The sequence below is a fragment of the Felis catus genome, chromosome A1, assembly GCF_018350175.1.
Source record: "Felis catus isolate Fca126 chromosome A1, F.catus_Fca126_mat1.0, whole genome shotgun sequence".
NCBI classification, from domain to species: Eukaryota; Metazoa; Chordata; class Mammalia; order Carnivora; family Felidae; genus Felis; species Felis catus.
This window is the reverse complement of record NC_058368.1, coordinates 219,257,394-219,270,803: the sequence shown is the minus strand read 5'-3', so window position 1 is coordinate 219,270,803 and position 13,410 is coordinate 219,257,394. Positions and strand designations below refer to the sequence as shown.

At 31.7% G+C, this 13,410-nt stretch overlaps 1 long non-coding RNA gene across 1 annotated transcript in view; it reads right to left on the bottom strand.

The window, feature by feature from the left end:
- Positions 1-13,410, bottom strand: part of LOC123380402 — a 72,337-nt gene that overhangs the window by 43,348 nt on the left and 15,579 nt on the right. Inside the window, exon 2 of the long non-coding RNA XR_006586110.1 lies at positions 10,522-10,569. This is a non-coding gene — a long non-coding RNA (uncharacterized LOC123380402). The remainder of the gene's footprint in view (positions 1-10,521; positions 10,570-13,410) is intronic.

Sequence of the window (13,410 nt, the reverse complement as noted above, 5' to 3'; positions counted from 1 at the left end):
GCATCCCTTCAGTGCAAAAGAAAAAAAAAAGAATAAAGGACAAGAATATAAGAAATGGAAATTTGAATTTAGGTAATGAGTAACTATTTTAGAACAGTTCTCAAATTTATAAGGTTTACATTAATACTTAATGCCAAAATTAATTCACTTCTAGGAACTGTAAATAGGAATTGAAGCACATAATAAAATAATTGTATCACTTTTTTTCCTTTAAAAGCAGTATTAATGACAAACCTAACTCTAAGTTTGCATACTTCTTTTCTAATCTATTTCTAATGATTTCTAATCATAATAGATTTCTAATAGATTTCATAATAGATTTCATAATAGATTTCTAATCTATTTCTAATGAAGATATAATTTGAACATAACAAAATGTGTAAGCCATATTTCCACCATACTACTGAAAAACAAGAACACAAGCAAAACTATAGAAATGAATCAACAATTGAGAAAAAAATAATTTTATGATTTTTAAAATTCATGTGTGAATGAGTGTAATAGCAGATACAGTTAACATTTTGCCTGTCTCTACAAAGCAAAGGTAAAATAAAAATATGACAACGTTTTTTTTAAGATCAGGATAGTGATTTTGGGGATGCATGATTACTAATATAGTATGGAATTTCTGAGAAAACAACACATGAAAGTTGTGAAAGTTGTGTTAGAATCCTTTCTTCTCACTTACTCAAATTGCATATTTCTATTTGCACATTTTCAAAAGGAAAGTAACAAAAATTCTGCTGCTTGTAATGTAAAGCTAAGGATTCTAATCCCACCTGTCCACATCACAACCCACTGAAACAAGCATACTTATGATCTCTCACCAGGCAGTTGAGGAATTCTCAGGCTGCAAAAGAAATGATGTAAATGATGTGAAATTTTTCATACATAGGGAATTCATTTGTTGTATCAAGGTAACCACTGTCAATTATTAGTATAATTCATATTGAAGCACTGTTTTTTTTTACATGCATGATTTCCATAGTATTTTTTTTAATTTTGTTCTTACATTTATTTTTGAGAGACAGAACACGAGTGGGGGAGGGGTAGAGAGAGAAGGAGACACAGAATCTGAAGCAGGCTCCAGGCTCTGAGCTGTCAGCACAGAGCCTGACACTGAGTTCCAATCCACAAACCATGAGGTCATGACCTGAGCCGAAGTTGGACACTCACCCACTGAGCCACCCAGGTGCTTCTGATTTCCATAGGTTTTCAGGAACATTTTTACTCTTAAGGGATAGCCTACATAGCTACTTTTATTTATTTGCTTTTAATTTTGTTTAAGTTTATATATTTATTTTGAGAGAGAGAGAGGGACAGAGCGAGCGAGCGAGCATATGCACAAGCAAGCAGGGGAGGGGCAGAGAGTGAGCGAGAGACAGAATCCCAAGCAGACTCCTATCAGCACTATGTGCTATCAGCACAGAGCCCTAGGCCGGGCTCGAACTCACAAACTGCCAGATTGTGACCTGAGCCAAAACCAAGAGTAGGACACTCACTGATGGAGACACCCAGGGACCCCTAATAGGAGGCCTAGGCATAGCACTTACGGTCACAAAAATCTCACGGTTAAGCATGATATTAACAGTTCATTCACTTAACCTTTCTCTTAGCATAAAGTTGAAATGCTTTCCAATATTAATCGTGCAATGATATCTACTGGATTCAAAGACTTACCACAGACTTAGGCAACACATCATATTTTGCAATAGTTTTGGCAACTATGTCTAGAAGAAAACTATTAAAATCCTGAACATAAAATTTATCCTTATCCACTGTAGAATTAGCTATTTATGTCATCAATATAACATAATATGCTCTGGTAATGCTTAATATAATTTTTTGCTGTTAACATTTGATTCTAAAAAGCTATATTTTAAAGTTATTTATATATCCTTTCTTAGGAATAAATCTAAGTGTATTTACCTTTAATAAAATTTTACTTAAAAACAATTTTGTATGAATTCTATTCCAGAATATTAGGCAAATTATAGGGTAATATAAAGATTAATATGGAAGTATTCCATGACTTAAGTTTACATTAAAAATGTTAAAACCACTGATAACATCTAATTGTATTGCAAGATGGTTTGTAGAAATTTTACAGTATAAACAAGTACTGTAGAGGAATAATCAGGTGAAAAAAATCATTTTTCTCAGTGGAAAATCAGATAATCTCAGTGAATTTTATATTATATCCACACCTACATAATTTGAAATAAGCAGAAAAAAATCTTTGATCTTTTATATTAAATGCAAGAGAGGAGAAAGAAAAAAGTATATAGAAGAGAACACTTATTTGCAAGAAATGAATCTCAATGACAGTAAAAATAGTAAATAAAAATGGGTTGAATTTACTAATAAATGATGGATTTTCAGACTGGATTTTAATAATAAGTAATGGTGTGTTCAAGAAACACACTTAAAACTTAAGGTATAGAAAATGTTGAATGTAGAAGAAAGGCCAATTAAAAATGACAATGAGGTGACAAAGAATCTGATTGGTAGCATCTTCTCTGTCAGACAAACGCAAATTTAAAAAACATAACCAACAGACATTTCATAAAGATGCTACACAGATATTATAATAATGAATATATGGAAAATAATAAAAACTCAAATATCTATAAAGAAACAACTGTTAGTAGACCAAATTATAAAATATGGAAAAATAGGTAAAAGGAAAATTTAGTCAGAAATTTACTACATCTCAAATCCCAATACAATTTGTCATTTTTAATGCATGAGTGATTGAGTTTGAATTTTACAAGAAAGAATTTTACACAGAAGAAATAATTTTTTCAGATACAATGTGATTTTTTGAAAAATTGTGTATGAAAAAGAGTATAGGTCAGCCCTCAGTAAATTCCAATGGAATCGCACCATTCTGATTATATGCTGGCAACATGAAATATTAAAAATCAACAAAAGTAGGTCTAAAAATGAAAATGACTTTAAACAAGGCCACATATTTTACATAAGAATTAAGGAAATTTTAAAACAATAAAGGCAAATGGTATTAGAAACACAATGTTTTGAAATTTGACACACTAAAATAAAATAAAATAAAAAAATATAAAACTCATGACACCACAATAGCAATATTTATAAACAAAATAGATATATTTTTTAAATTCCGTTACTGTATTATATTTCATGTGCGAAATTACATTCAAGCTTGCAGAGGCCACTTACAAACCTTAGTTTCTAGTGCACAGTGGTCAACTGAATAGCTTCAAGGAAATTAGATTAATGGCATCAATGAAGTCATCAAATTATCTTAATGTTTTTGTCCTTTTAAAATGCTTTATCTGTCAATCTTTCCTTCTTAAAAAATGTGTGATCAAACAGGTTATCATGAAAATAGCTGAAATTGATTATTTTTAAAAAGGAAAATAGAATCCAAAGATGCTCAGCTTTTTGAAACTTTTGGTTGTCAAATGATAAATCAAATTCTACACATTTACAATACAAAATCCACTGAGATGGATCTACGAATGTATTCATCAAAATTAAAGAATTATAGCTTTTATTTCCTCATTATTTAAATTCTTTTGAATTGTTAACAGAGATCTTTGAATTGTAAAAATTTCAATATACAAATATTGCAGTAAATACTATTCAATTTAAATTGTCTTTTATTACTTACTAAAAGTAATATATTTCTGACAAAAATCTAATGTTAATTTCCAGTTCCAGTATTTTCTAAATGAAAGCAAATAGCCTTATGAATCACTTATTTTGGATAAAATTTACATAAATTAAAGTGCATACATGATAGGTATGATTTATTGAGTTTAGGTAAATGTGATCAAAACCCAAGCAAGATTTAGATCTCTGTCAAACCAAACATCTTCTAGTCAACTTCCACTATGCTAAGTAATTTCATGTTTGATTTTTTTTTTTTTTTTACAAAATGGTATACTTTTATCTCCTCATACAATCATTCTGTATGTACTCTCTTTTGTTTGACTCTTTTCACTTAATTGCATGCACTTAAATGCACTCTATTTTATTGCTGGATAGTATTCCATTGTATGTTTAAAGTATTTGTTCATATAATAAACTATTAGCAGACATTTAGCGTATTTCATGATTTTGTCTATTTTGAATAAAACTTTTATACACAATTGTGTGTCTGGAGTTTTCCTGCAGTGTAATTTCTCTTTCTATTTCCCTTTTGCTGGGCATTTTGTTTGTTTCCTATTTTGGCTGTAGGGATATCTGTATAACAATTACTCCTGTAGAAATTGTTCTGTTGATTTGTTTTTCATTCTGGGCTAAATATGTAGGAATGAGAATACCGGGTTATAGAATAGATTTATCTTTAACTTTATTTTTAAAAAATACCATCAGACTATTCCACAATGTTCCAACCATTTTATGCTCTTTCCAGAAAGGCAGGAAGTCTCAGTTTTTCTCCAGCACATCCAAGTTATCCTGCCAGGATCTTTTATTTTAGCATCCTAGTGTGTGGTGATATTTCATGTGGTTACATTTCCTTCATGATTAAATGATGTTGCATATCTTTCATTTCCTTATTGACCATTCTTTTATCTTCTTTTGTGAAATATTCATTTTGGGGGGCCTATTTAGGATCTATTTTTTTAACATTAATTACTGATTTCTGAGAATTCATTAGCACTATTATATAAGAGTCAGATATATCTCTTGTGAGTATTTTCCCTGACTCTATGGCTGGTACTTCATTTGTTAGTGGTGGCTCTGGTGATCAGATGTTTTTGTATTAATGAAGTCAATTTAGCAAATTTTCTTTGTAGTGATTTAGGTATTCTCATTAAAAATCCTTCCTTACCATGAAAATACTGCTTGATGTGTTCTTCTAGAAGTTTCATAGTGTCACTGTTTTGATTTAGGCATACGACCCATCTTTAATTTAAACATATTTTTTAATGTTTATTTATTTTTAAGAGACAGAGACAGAGCAGGAGCAGGGGATGGGCAGAGAGAGAGAGAGAGAGAGAGAGAGAGAGAGAAACAGAATCTGAAGCAGGCTCCAGGCTCCGAGCTGTCAGCACAGAGCCTGATACCCATCTTTAATTTTAGAGTCTGGTATACGGTAAGGTTCAAGATTTGTTAATTTTCTCTGTTATCCAAACATCAGTGAACTGCCTAGGCATCTTTGTTGAAAATAAATGTATGATTATCTTTGGTTTTCTTTTCTGCTTCATTGATTTGATTTTCCTTACACAAATGCCACACTCTAGTGGTTATTGTAGTTTTATATTAATTCTTAGAATCAAGTTTATTCATAATTTCTTTTTATATTTTAAGTTTGTTTGTTTATTTAATTTATTTATTTACAGGCAGCATGTGTGTGAATGCACATGATCAAGGGAGGGGCAGTGAGACAGGGGAGAGAGAATCCCAAGCAGGTTCTATGCTGTCAGTGCAGAGCCTGACATGGGGCTCAGTTTCAGCAAACATGAGATCATGACCTGAGCCAAAACCGAGTCAGTCGCTTAACTGACTGAGCCACCCAGAGACCTCTATTCATCATTTCAAGATTGTTTAGCTATTTTAGGTCTTTTAATTTGTTATGTAAATATTACAAGCAACGTCCATTTGTAAAAAAAATAATTTTGGATTTTTTTTGTGAATTCAATAAATCCACAGGTCAATTTGTTGGGAGCTGACATGTAAACAATATCAGATTTTCTAATTCATTAGCTCATTCTGTTTCTATATTTATTTGGGTCTTCTCTAGTATCTTCTGTCAATAATTTAAAGTAGCCTGGTGATGTTTTGGCGTGTCTTCTGTTTAACATATTATTAAATATTTTATACTTTTGGGTGCTATTTTAAATTATTTTTAAAATATTTTCTATCTGGAAATAATTTCTAAGTTTTGCTTCTAGTATCTAAAAATGTAACTTTTTTGTATATTGACTTTTATTTGCTAAATTCACTTATTGATTCTAATAGCTTTTACAGATTCCATTGGCCTTTATATTTTAATTGAAGTACAGTTGAGAAACGATGTTATATTAGTTTCAAGTGTACAACACAGTGATTCCACAATTCTATACATTACACAGAGCTTACTACCTAAGTATCGTCAACGTCTGTCACTGCACACTGTTATTACAATATTATTGACTGTATTCCCTATGCCTTGGTTTTTTATCCCTGTGATTTATTCAATAACTGGAATCATGTACATCTTAATTCTCTTCATCTATTTTGCCCATCACCACCCCACCATCAGCCACCCATTTGTTCTCTATATTTATGAGATTATTTCTGTTCTGTGTGTTAGTTAACATGAATGGACCCACAGGGTAATATGCTAAGTGAAATAAGTCAGAGAAACACAAATACCATATCACTTACATGTGGAATCTAAAATGCATAGGGCTTTCTTTGTAAATAATCATGCCATTTGTCAAAGGGCAGTTATACATATTTCTAATTGTTCTGATTTCTTGCCTTACGGAAATGAATAGGAACTCTAGTATAAATCTATATAGAATCAGTTGTGGTGTGTTCCTTACCTTGTTTCTTATGTTAAGAAAAAAAATTCAGAAATAGACCAATACGTATTTTTGCCTTTCTCAGTCTGACTTATTGCACTTAGCATAATACAATCTAAGTCCATTCATGTTGTTGGAAATGGCACAATCTTGTCCTTTTTTAAAGCTGCATAATATGGCATTATGTATATATACTGTATCTTCTTTATCCATTCATCTACCAATGAATTTGGCTTGCTTCCACATCATGACAATTATACATAATGCTGCAATAAACACAGAGCTGCATATATCTTTTTGAATTAGTGTTTTCATTTATTTTGGGTAAATACCCAGTATTGGAATTACTGAATCATAAGCTATTTCTATTTTCAATTTTTTTATGCAGCTCCATACTGTTTTCTTAAGTTTTTATTTATTCATTTAAGTAATCTCTACCCACAGTGTGGGCCTTGAACCCATGACCCTGAGATCAAGAGTCATATATTGTTCTAACTGAGCCAGCTAGGCATTCCTGAACCTCTATACTGCTTTCCACAGTGGCTGCATGAGTTTACATTCCTACCAGTAGTGGACAAGGGTTCCTTTTTTTTCCACATACTTGCCAAATTCATTATTTCTTGTCTTTTTATTTTAGCCATTCTGACAGGTGTATCTTGTTGTGGAAGATATCTCATTGTGGTTTTGATTTACATTTCCCTCATGATGAGTGATATTGAGCATCTTTTCACGTCTGTTGGCCACCTGTATGCCTTCTGTGGAAAAATGTCTATTCAGGCCCTCTGCCTGTTTTTTAATTGGATTGCTGTGTTTTTGTTTGTTTATTTTTGTTTTTGTTCTTGGTGTTGAGTTATATAAGTTCTTTATACATTTTGGATATTAACCCCTTATCAGATATATCTTTTGCAAATATCTTCTTCCATTCAGGAGGTTGGATTTTTGTTTTGTTGATGGTTTTCTTCGCTCTGCAAAAGCTTTTTTATTTTGGAAACATTGCCATGACTATGTCAGAGTAATTTCTGTGTGTGTTGTCTTTGATAGTTTTTATGGTTTCAGGTATCAAATGTAGGTCTTTAATCCATTTTGAGTTTATTTTTGTAGATGGTATAAGAATGTGGTCCAGTTTCATTCTTTTGCAAATAGCTGTCCAGTTTGCCTAGCACCATTTACTGAAGAAACTTTTCTCTCCATTGTATATTCTTGCCTCCTTTGTCATAAATTGCTGACCATATAAGCATGAGTTTATTTCAGGGTGCTCTATTCTGTTTCATTGATCTATGTCTATTTTTGTGCCAGTATTATATTGTTTTGATTATAACAGCTTTGTAGTAATACTTGAAATCTGGAATTATGATACCTTTAGCTTTGTTCTTCTTTCTCAAGATTACTTTGAGTATTTGAGGTCTTTTGTGGTTCCGTGCAAATTTTAATGTCATTTATTCTAGTTTTGTGAAAACTGTTGTTGGTATTTTGATATAGATTGCATTGGATCTGTATATTGTTTCTGGTATTATGGATATTTCAATAATACAAATTCCTCCAATCTATGAGCATGGAATATATTTCCATTTGTGTCATATTTAAATCCTTTCATCAGTGTTTTGTATTTTTCAGAGTACAAGTCTTTCACTTCTTTGATTAAGTTTACTCTTATTGGTGTTTGTTTTGTTTTGTTTTAATTAGGCTCCATCCCTAATGCAGGGCTTGAACTCACAACCCTGAAACTGAGAGTCACATGCTCTACTGACTGAGCCAACCAGGTACCCCGTTTTTGATGTTATTGTAAATGGAAATGTTTTGTTGATTTCTTTTTCTGCTACTTTGTTATTAGTGTATAGAAGCATTACCAATGTTTGGCTATTACTTTTGTATACTATAGCTTTACTGAATTCATTTATTACTTCTAGGAACTTTTTGGTTGAGTCTTTCAGATTTTCTATGTATAGTATCATGTCATCTGCAAACAGTTAACAGTTTAACTTTTTTTTTTTTTTTACCAATATAGATGCCCTGTTGCTTTTTCTTGTCTAATTGCTGTGGCTAGAATTTTCATTACTATGTTGAATAAATATGGCCCTTGATAAAATATCAAACTCAGGTCATAAATTTTATTATTATACACATACTTCCCACTTTTAAAAAGCTCGATAAGCCACTTCACTTTTACGAAAGACTTTCATACCTGTTTTTGTTAACCAAAGGAAATACAAAGGGGATTTTTCCATTGACAAATAAAGTGTGAGGCAATATAACGTTCAGCATTTGTTTTGCAGTGAGCCCTTACAGAGCAGTGTGCACTCCAGCAGCAGCAGTGAAAGTGGCACCGCCATGCTCTTTCCCTGGGACCTACACTCAGCATCCCGCCAACAAGCTGCCAGAGCTTTGACCTGGCTCTGTATCTGTGCTTTACCTTGAATTATTTTGTGTCTGCCAGCAAGACACATCCTAATATATCAAAAAAGCCTAAGAGGTTATTTTGGGGTGAGGGAGATCTTGGAGTGATAAATTTTTTTTCCACATAAATTAATGATAATTGCTTCTTCACTTTATACCATTTCAGCTTATGAAAGCTTTCATAGAAATGCTCCACTTTCAGATAGTGGGGGTGGCGGGAGGACCTGTCTTCCCTTGTTAGAAAGAGAGAGAGAGAGAGAGAGAGAGAGAGAGAGAGAGAGAGAAAGAGGGAGGTAGAGAAAGAGAGAGAGAAAAATACCCTTCTCTAGCTACTTTTATAGTTATAACAAATTATCAAATGCCAAAAGTCCTACTAAAATAGTAAATTATGAAATATTTCAGTAATCAAAATATCTAGTTTTAATATACATATCCATAAACCTAATTGAGATATTCTTCTATTGACACAGGATTTTGACTTGTGCAGACTGAGTCAAATATCAATCCAATAAGAAAAAAATTACTGAGTTTTCTGTATTATTTATGAGACCTTTAGGGATATGTTTGCCGTGTAAATAATCTAAGCCAAGGGACTCTCTAAATTATAAATGCAAATCAGAATTCATAATGTTTTATAATTCTTTATGCTAGTAAAAACTTCATTGCTATTTAGATACCTCTACCCATCAATCAAATAAGTTTAGTTCTTTAAATTCCTATATTAGTAATATAACCATGTCATCAAAATAGAGTACCAAGTAAGAATAATAGTTCTTAGCTAGAATCTTAAAATATTTAAATAAATTGTAAAAGTAATCTAAGTCCCTCTAAAGAAAGACTACTTTAAGTAGGAACACAAAATACGACTAATCCAGACATGTTCAACTCTAATTAAGACCATTTGTCACTGGTAACCTGATTCTTTTTCTTATAATTGCCATTGCATAAAAATGTCTGATCCACATAAATGTTTGATTAGTAAAACATTTTATTACTTACAATAATGCATATCATAATTGGTTCTGTATGCAGAAGATAGTGTTTTTAGTGAGTACTACAGTTATATAGTGAAATGTTAATTAAAACGGAAGTAGTAAACTGTTTGTTCCAAGTCCAATTACTTAATTATGGAATTAAAACAATATAAAGCTAAATAATTTGACACTTCCACTCTCACTGGTATTATAAAATGATATCCGAATGATTTCCAAAATGATTAGCATGGCTCTAACCATCACGAACTGCAGGTTGCCAGGTTATTGAATTCTAGAAACAGCTCATAACTATTTTTTTTAAATTCCCCATCGTGGCAGTCAGTGCACCAATGCAACATAGCAATATAGGAATGCACATATTTTGGAAACATTAGAATGGAAAAGGTTATTGTCTTTCTTTTAATTCAAAACTGCCATTGCAATGGCACAACTCTTTGAGATTTATTTATATTGATTTGCTTCAGAATTGACCTTATCGACCCATAAAGATAATACTATATAGCATATTTTTGAATAATGCTTTGAAATGTAGGCCAGGATTAAATTGGCTAAGGGAAATTTTAGTTCAGAATTTACTGTTTTTAATCAGTACGTGGAACAATGCTTATATGGAATTATATTTAAAACAAACATACCTTTTTCTGCCCAAAGCAATGTGATTCTTCTGATGAATTACTATTTTACTGTAAAAAAAAATAAGTGATATATATTTCAATAGTAAAGTTATTATATGGTTGACACTATGAAGAAACTAGACCCATTTAATTATATATGCAATTCAAAACTTTTAGCTTGTTTATTGTAATGGAACAACAACAAAAACCTTGAAACAATCTGAAAATGTTTGCTTTATATCTCTTTCCTCATGATGTATTACTAGACTACCTTTAAATGCAGGCTATTTTACATAACATTTCATTGAATAGACAAAATGGACTATCAATGACTTCAGAATATGGGGAGGAGAAATTATTGTTAGTCCTTTGGTGATGTCGTATCAAATTCTAGAAATAATATAGTGTTGCAATATACTATTATATGTTATAAATATTGTAAATATAGCATCATAACATATATTAATATAATACAGTATAGCAATAATACTACTTGTGTTGCCTATTATTTTAAACCCTGAGGTTAGAATAGCTCTCAGCAAATATAGATGGCTTCTATACATATTCCAAAAGGGCCATACACACTTTAAGGAGAATGAGTTGCTATATTATCCAGCCTTTAAGATTACCTCCAATGATACCCATCTCTTGGTATTCATAACCCTGTAGTTTTCATCCACACTGTACCAGGATTGGTCTGTGTGGCCAACAGAATATGGCAAACAGTAATGATCTGCCACTTTTGAGATTAGGTTATAAAAGACTGGATTCTGTCTGGGGTTGTCTTTGGCTCACACATTCTCTCTTTCATCTGGATCACTCACTCTGGGAAAACTTTAGTATGAGCAGCCCTATAGAGAGACCAATGTGGTAGGGTATGAAAGTCTTCTGCCAACAGTCATGTGAGTGAGCTGTGAAGTGATTTCTCCAGCCACAGTTGAGACTCCTGATGAATGCGGCCCCAATCAGCAGTTTAACTTTGATTTTGTGAAAGACATTGGACCAGATTATGCAGCTAAGCTACTCTTAAATTCTTGATTCTTGGATAATGTCTGAAATAAGTGTTGTTTTAAGCAAAAAAAAAATGTGAAGTAATTGGTTACACAGCAATACAAACCAATCAGTAGGAAATAGCATCAAAGTTCAAATAATTCAACACTAACACAATTTTAATATTTATGATTAATTAATCATTTATTCCTTTCCTGTTATACCCTGTATTAGGAAACTCAGACACTGTTGTAATTATAGTGTTGAACCTGACTCTATGGGACTTTACACTAACGGGTATTCCAGGCATATTATATTTTTAGAGACATATTTGATAATGCTGTAAAAAATGTTAATACAGATAACATTAATAACACTTTAGTAATATTAGATTTAAAATGTTCTTCCATTCTATCTAGTACCCAACACTGTTCATTGATACCATATCCTCTGAAGATAAAACATCCGCCATGGATAAAATATTTGGTCTTTCTCTTATCATTTTTTTCATGACTACTTAGAAGGTTATTGAGGTTTAAGTGTAAAGGCTTAGATGAGTATTAGACTAATCTTATTACCCATTAAGTAGTATATTCTGGAGTTTTTAGTGTCACTTCTAGTTAAAATTATTCATTCACACACTCATTTAACATGTTTTCAAATTATGTGGAAACGAATCTAATCTACTTGACTTAAAGTATTGACTACAGACATGCGGGGGAGGGGGGCAGGAATATGTCAATATGAGAAAAAGAAAATAAATATTCTATAATTATTTTTGCTTCTGATTTATTAACCTTAGTTTCATTATCTTATTTTTGGTCATCCTATCAAGTGCTATAATTAATGTAGAAAGTATTAAGTTGTACCGAGGGCTATTACTTCTGCAGAAAATATTAAAATATGTTTTAAGGAAAAACCAAAGATAGTTGCTGTTTAAATTTTAAAGTGATTAGATTATTTTATTATTTTGACTTGAAATTTGGTTAACTAGTTTAAGTTATCACAAAACAGTAGATTGTAGAGAAAAGTATTCTCTACAAAGGAAGTATCTAAAATATTGTAAACAAACTGGTAACATATGAGTGATTGGTTTGTGATGGCAAATATATTGTTCTCTGTCCATCAAGGTGTCAATGCTAACAGCCTCTATGAGAAGCCAACTTATGAACCAAGTTTAACTCGCTATAAGTACATAAAATAAAATAACTTTTTTTTATCTTGATGAAATAACAATTATTTAATCTGGTCTTCTATCAGAGTCTGAATAACTGGTATTTTACTATATTTAAATAAGGCCAAAAGTTCACACACAAAACTGATAAACTATTTTGATTTTGTAAATTTTCTTTTACATTTTATTTTGCTTAAGAATTTGAGCTTTCTGGGGCGCCTGGGTGGCTCAGTCGGTTGAGCGTTTGACTTCGGCTCAGGTCATAGTCTTGCGGTTTGTGAATTGGGGCCTAGCGTCAGGCTCTGTGCTGACAAACAGCTCAGAGCCTGGAGCCTCCTTTGGATTATGTGTGTGTGTCTCTCTCTCCCTCCCCTGCTCATGCTCTGCCTCTCTCTGTCTCTCAAAAATAAATGTTTAAAAAAAATTAAAAAAAAAGAATTTGAGCCTTCTAAGTTGATTTTTTGCTTTATCAGTTGAAAATCCAGCTACCTGTGCTAAATTTCACTCTTGCTTCTGTTCAATAAATATAAATCTCAAATCAGTGGAGGCTGATTTAATGAATTTGTACTATGATTATAATAGTATAGTTTAAGCACAAAGAGTTAATATAAATAACATTCATTTTATTATACATTTTATGTTTCTTGTGGTTTGGGAAAAATTCATATTTTAGACATGGCTTTCAATACTAAAATTTATTTTTAATAACACCCTTATTTTAGGATATATTTAGATTTGCAAAGAAG